The sequence below is a fragment of the Lycium ferocissimum genome, chromosome 3, assembly GCF_029784015.1.
Source record: "Lycium ferocissimum isolate CSIRO_LF1 chromosome 3, AGI_CSIRO_Lferr_CH_V1, whole genome shotgun sequence".
Taxonomy (NCBI): domain Eukaryota; kingdom Viridiplantae; phylum Streptophyta; class Magnoliopsida; order Solanales; family Solanaceae; genus Lycium; species Lycium ferocissimum.
The window spans coordinates 63,930,758-63,938,136 of NC_081344.1; the positions used below are offsets into that span (position 1 = coordinate 63,930,758).

The following is a 7,379-nucleotide window of genomic DNA, read 5'->3' on the forward strand; positions in this document are numbered from 1 at the left end:
CAAAACTAAGTGTGTAACTTTGTGTAGTGTCAACAAATAGTAGAAACTGTTAGCATGATACAATATTTGTTTTTAGTTTTTCGATCGTGATAAAATGATACATAATTAAAAGTATTTGTATCATTTATGTATGTAATGAATAATATTATATATAGTTTCAACTCATAAAGCGTATTTTTTAACATTTCTATCTGAATTTTAATTTTAACTTTAAATTTATAATAAAGTTCCATTTGTTTACGATTTATAGTTACATATAAAATTAATAATAAAAAGGTTATTTCGTTTTGCTATGAACATAAAGCTTGTGGAAATTCAAATTTGTCAATATAGTATGTTCGTGGAATTTATTAATATTTCGAAATGTAAAAAGATTTTATTGTTGGTGTTGAAAATTGGACCCAAAATATACTTATTCTTTATATCAAATTTTAATTTGGTATGTAGGAAAAATAAATCAAACTTATTTTAGTTCATATATATAAATGAAATCCACATGTATAAATGAGACAAACTTCAAATATGATTTCCATTTAACTTTTAAAAAAATTCCCCCATTTCAATTCAAGTATATTATTTTCCTACACAATCTTTAATTCAGGATTACATGATTTTAAATTTTATGCTTATTCAAATTAAGACACTAAACTGAAATAGAGGAATTTCTTTTATTAAGTACTTTTTGTTTACTTCAACGGAAAGTAACAAAATATACTAATTAAATGGGGTATCACGCTAATTTTGTGAAAGAAAGGATAAAGAAATTGAATGGTCTTGATTTTTTGTTTTGTTTTGTTTTTTTATTTTTTTTAAATATGGGGCCTACATTCTTGCTCCAACGTGATGACACACACACACGACAATCACTGCACCTTGATAGTGACATGTCATTGGAGTTCCCTGACTTAGTTGGGGTACACCAGCAATTATATCTAAGTTGTCTGGTTTTTTCGCGAATTGAATATTGTCACTGCACAGTGTACAACTGCTCTAAGCTGGATTTTTTTTTAAATAGATGAAATTGCCCTTGGTCGTCGTAGTTCTTCACTTTTCTACATAGTAGAAAACTAGATGGGGTGTGCCCGTGCAAGGCACGGGCCTGTGCCCAAATTATTGTTTGTTTCCGTCAGTTTAATTTTGATAGAATATAAAGATGGGAGACACGAGCTATACTAAAATTAGAAGTTTGTTTCTGCAAAAGTAACAATGTACATGTGTAACGATGGACATGCGGGCTATAAAGTAAGAAAGAATTTTCTTTGTCAATATAGCCTCGAAGAATGTTTTAAGAAGCTGACTTAGGAGATCAACTCTCCAATCCAAACTCCTAAGATAAATTTGGAAGCTAAAGAGCCTGCTCCACTCTTCTTCCATAAATGAGTATCATTGAATCCATCCGAAAGTTAATCTAACAAAAAAATTACCAAGGAACTAAAGAAGCATCAGGAGCAGCCAACTTCACAAATTTGAGCACACGTATTTAGGGAGTATGCCTTGAATATCTTAAGTGGCTAATGACACCAGGTGGTTTTACATCCGAGCATTGTCTTACAAGCATCAACTAATGCTAGGCTCATCTAAAGCTTGTTCAAGCACCCTGCATCCTTTCTTGTGCTCCTCATCATCCACATGTGCTCCATCTCTTATAAGGAAAAAGCTACCTCGCAAACAAAAGTCAAATCTAAAGGTGCCTTAGAAAAGTCCAATAGTTTCGGTTTGCTTTTATAACCCTTATATATGCAACAATTGTAAATAAATTCAGCTTTGCACATGATTTTCGAGAAATAAGTCATTCACGTACAAGCAAACACCGAAGAAACTAAATCGAGATGAGAGCTTACCGGTCAATCGAAGAAAAATAGGTCAATCGCAATTAGAACACAGAACCGACATTCCGCAAGATGACATTATCTTGTCAAAAAAGCATTAGTTTAACTTGCAAAATCTGAGCTTAAATTAGGTCACAGTGTAAATTTTCTTACCTTTGTTCCATGACTTTTGAGGTCATTGAAACGTCTATGTACACGACAAAAAGTCAGAAGCAAGCTGAGTAGATACTTTATTTCCCTACAAAATAATTGTTGATATGGGAAGTTCAAAGTTAAATTGTTACTAAATATAGAAAGGTGCCATTCTTTTTAGGATTGACGAAAAAGTAAAGAGTATCGCTTAAATTGGGATGGTGGGAGTAGTAATTTATATGTGGTGAAAGCTCTAAAATACAGAAAGCTGGCTTTAATACATTTCATTCGATCGGTTTCTTACCTATTTTGACTTCAAAATTATAACACGGTAGTTACTATTCGGAAGAGAGGTAGTGAGACAAAGAAATAATAACAACTATTGTTACAAATTAGAGGATACATTTTCGAGTTAAACTGCCTTATAATGGTCAAGCAGTTGTGCCTTTCTCAATTTGAGTGTAGGCATAACTAAATCTCTGTCAAAAGGATTTGGCTCCATAAAAATTGTGTGTCAGGCATAACTAAATCTCTTGAACTAAAAATGGAGGTCAAATTAGATTTGGCTCCATAAAAATTGTGTGTCACGTTGCCAAATCACAAAGCTATGCAAGTATTATTCGACGTCGAAAAGAACAAAAAATGGAGGAGATCTAAATTAGTAATATACATATACTTGATTTTTCAGGCAGTATCCTTAGAGTTCATCCAAAATTTACCTGCCTTCATATTCTTGCATAAAGATGAAATTTCCAACTTCTTGATTACTTTAGGCACAATCTTAAATTCTTCTGGAACTACTATGACCGCTAAAGTATTTCAAGTCGCTTCCTTACACCTAGATCAACGATCAACGGACCGACGATGTCTTAAAAGGACATTGTAAAGATCCTCCGTACATAAGTCGAAACAATTGAAGATACTTCCCGCTTTCCCACTCACTATGATTTCTTTCAAAAGGGTAACAGCTCTCTATTTAGGAGGACAAAATTATTTTTGCGACCTCGCTAGTCAATATAAGCAAATTTCTTTAACCACAACAACGTCCATTTAATGCATATGCACAAGAGAAAACCACCAAATAGAAACCCCGTAACAATTTCTCGGGAAGTCTTCTGCTACACTTCTTAAAGGACGGAAATCACCTACATCAATATTAGGAATACTCCTATTATGGCCAATACCATCCCATAGTTTCGACACCTACAAAGCTCTTCTTACCGTATGGCCAACACCATTGCAAGCTTTTTTGTTGGTACACCACCGACCACTTCATAGATTTCGAAACCTAGGGGGTGTTCATCTTAGGAAGTACTTTTTTTTTGCATCACTGAACAATTGGGACTTCTTTGTTCCCAATGATTAATATTAAAGTCATTGGGTGCTATTGAAAAGAAAGAATATTTTTTTCATCATTTCCAAACGAATGTATTTCAATTTCTTCCGACGCTAACCTACTCTGATGGTTATTTATCCCCCAAAATAGATTGTATTGCTAAACACCAATTTCACCCTCAATAAGACTGTAAAGGACCCATTTTCATATCAAATACCATTTTGATTTTTGTAGAACCAAAAACATGCATCTAGGCATATATTTCAAAACTTGCATCTACAAATAAAGAAGGAAAACTTGCACATGCACATAGATCAACCAGTAACCAAGAACAAGCTTGATACAACAGATTTTTGCATGGGCATATCGATTTGCAGTAATTAATTAGTGCCAAAAATTGAAAAGGCGTCACTGATCAGTAATAAAAATAATATAGAACTACATATACACCGATCTATCTATTTTCGTACATCCATGCGTATAAGATAGAATTATCCTTCTATAACTCACCTTTTGTGGCTAACTTGATGTCGTTACATAAATCACTCCAATGGTTCTTCACATCAACCTCTTTCACGGGCCATAGTTTGTAAGTCTACCAGCATTTACTGAAAAGCAAACCAAGCTTTGTCCTCTTTTAGTTCTTTCCCTGTCTTTGTTGTGTCAATGAAACCAATAAAATTAAGAACACGACATAAATTTTTTTTGTAGATGTACGATGTACCTCATGATGTTTCTCAAAAGAGAGACACACAAACCTGTGAATGCAGAAAGTGACATCGTTGCAGCCAATCTATAGTTTTAGATTTTCTTCTCTGCGGTAAGGCACGAATACATCGATAAATTTTCTCTTTATGCTCGGCGATGATGCGCAGAGTAGAATTTGAGTTTGGGTAGAAACACTATCAAGAAGCTCCATAATTCTAAAACAAAGATTGATTATCAAAGCGATTATTACCAGTTATTTTATTAGACAGAACACTCACACAAAATTATTATCACATTCATTTTGTGAAATGGCCCATGAATTCAGCGATAATGTGATAGGTTATTTGCTAAGCCCAAACTAAGAAAAGAAAATCTAAAGAGTCCTTACGGAGGTTTATATATCTAGTATCGGCTAAAAATCGACATTACCATTTCAATTCTTCATGCCTTTTTGCAATGCACTTAGCGTTAAAAATAAAAAATAAAAAGGTGAATATTTTGGAAAATAGCAGAAATGTACTTTAAAAACTCAAAACGCCTAAAAGTCTAAGAGGCTCTTCTTTTGTGAATCATTAGGGAAGTACGACATAGAAACTTTTATACTTCTGACCCTGGCTACATTCACCCGCACCTCTCGCCTTTTATGATGCTTGATACATTGACTATCAAATCGGTGCGATAAATGTTTCTTCTGAACACTTTGGTCATTTCACTAATGGAATCTCTTTTCTCTATAATTTCTCTTAGTCCTTTCCTCATAATTTTACAGCATAACTTAGTATTCACTTCCCTGAACTTTGATGCAACTAATAATACACAAACCTTTCTATTCTCCTCGGACATCCTGTGAGCTCATTTTGAACATAAGTGTTATGCCTGAAGGGTTAATCGTGAATGTGTGATAAATATATCTCATTCAACAGAATTTTTGAAGAAAACCGACATGAAAACACACTCATTTACAATAAACCTCCTCCGGTGAGAATGGTAAAGAAAAAAATCTGAGAACAACCTTATTCACACAAACAAAGCAAAACCACTCGAGGCGACGTAACTTGTATAAGGTTAATTACGTATTATCTTTATGTAATTAACCTCCTTGTAGATTACCCCTTGTGGTAAACAAATAGGCTCTCATCATGGCATTATGGTCTAATAAACACGCGACATAACAACAAACATTTACCAAACATTTTCATTAGGGTACCTTAATAGACATGCTAACACCAAAATTTCTTACCACAATAGCTCCTTAACAGAAATTTCATCAAGGTATCTCAAGAATAACATTACTTGAACAGATAAATGATAAAGAAAGTAAATCCAAAGAGATCCTGAAGACTCACCAACCAGCAGAGCTCGGAACTTTTACCTTTCCTTTTCGCATTCACATTCTTCTCGTCTCCCCTCCTCCTTTTGGGATAGTAGGCTAGGCTTCCTTAGACAATGTTTCTTCGCAATAGTGACTCCTTCCAAATAGAGCACATGGCTAGACTCAACATCCATAAATTTAGCTCCTCAGAACGCTAAAATGGAATGAAAGACAAAATCGAAATAACTATATTGAATCACACGAATACGTTTCATAATATTTGTATATTAAAGTCTAAATTTTGTAATCTTAAGCTAGCATTTAATTTATTTCTAAAGTAGACACATCTATACAATATGCATAAAAATATAAAGTACAACAATTTAACATCGTAAATAAACACATAACATCATAATAAAAGAGTATAGAAATTACCTCTTATAGTTGAAGCATTGTCCCTTTTTCCCCACAATGCACGAGCAATTTCCACTTTCAAAGACCTATGAAATAAAAAAATTGAGAGCATTATATTTGGTAATGGCTCATGTATTAAATTTTCACCAAACAACGTTCATAAGGACTAATTGCAATATGGAGGTTCAATTGGTGTTTCTAACGTAAAATAACAAATGCATGGCCGAAAAATCAAGAAACACTAAGAAGTTATCCCTTTCCCTACTTGTCCGTAGCTATCCATGTTGATGAGTGAAGCTATCTAGTGAAGTTCCGAATGAGTTCCACGCTCATAGTTCTATCTCTTTGAAACTCAAAAAGAAACTAAGAGACATGCATAGTTGATTATAATCATATCCATAAGGGAAAAGGACTTATCTAGTTAAATCCCAAAAAATTGGATAATCGACTACATTCGTATCTAATCCCCGCCGGCTCGTATGGAATCATCAATATTCACGTCTAAGATTCAAATCTTGCAGTTGTAAACACATAGAAACCCCCAATTTCAAAACCTAAGTTCAAATCCCAAAATCCTGCATAAAATTATAAATTAAAACAAATTGCCCCATGAAACACCTCAGTTATGCATAGAAGTAACATCAAGCGAATCAAGAACAAAGAGAAACATAAGAGAATACAACCACCAGAGGTCCAGAGGAGGTATGCAAACAAAACCAGAATCTTTCTTGGTTTGATATGTAAGCTTTATACGTGTCTAGCTTGTTGAATGTTAAGGAAAATAGCCGAGCTCTTAATGTGAAAATGTATGTTCCAAATTCCAAATGCTATAAATGGCATGAAAACAAAATTGAAACAAATATAATAAATAAATCACACACATATCACTACCATAAAATCCGAAAAAGAAAACCCATCATTGGTTGTTGCAGACTACACCCGACTAAATTTTGAATCTATAAAATCTCTATGAGATATTTCCTATATAGAAAAGTCAATTAAAGTAGTATTAATCCAGGCAAAAAAGCGCATTCGCAAGAGATTAAGGACGAAATTGAGAAACAAATGGAATGAAATGAATTCGACGAACACCGAAGAGAGAGTTAGGTAGAATAACATTAGCTATGAAATTGAAAAATCTGATTAGGGCAAAGATTGAGACCAAAAACGACCTAAAATTGCACATCCAACAGAAGATGAAGTCGAAGAGCAAGTCGTTGAAAGTTTGGAGAAAAGAGAAGTCGAAGTCCAACCCATTTTCTCCATAGTTGGAACAAAAGATAAAAGAAAGTGGAAAGATTCTTCTGGAATTTTTATGTTGAGAAAAGCTAAATATCTCTTTGCCCTTGAGCTAAATGACGGATTTGCCCTTGGTCGTCCATGGGCTCACACTTATTATATAGTAGAATTAGTGAAAATTTGTACTCCCTGTTAGAAATCCTGCGACATGTTAATATTACTCCTTCCAACTTCCACCACCTCCAACTTCAATATGTTAGTATACATCATAATACGATATAGGTTTCTTACTATATATTTTCTGCTGATGCAAATCACTAAACTGCTTCAAATTACATCAATATCCCCTTCAGTTTTTTTTTCTTCTTTTTTTTTTGGGTAAAGTATGCAAATAATATTTCTAAGGGAT

General features: G+C 33.7%; 1 long non-coding RNA gene across 1 annotated transcript; it reads right to left on the reverse strand.

Moving 5' to 3' along the window:
• Positions 1-1,964: 1,964 nt before the first annotated feature.
• LOC132051175 (uncharacterized) lies at positions 1,965-4,108 on the reverse strand. The gene is made up of 3 exons (XR_009413615.1): positions 4,056-4,108; positions 3,808-3,950; positions 1,965-2,067 (listed from the first exon to the last, which is right to left on the reverse strand). It is a non-coding gene; the product is annotated as an uncharacterized LOC132051175 (long non-coding RNA).
• Positions 4,109-7,379: the final 3,271 nt, after the last annotated feature.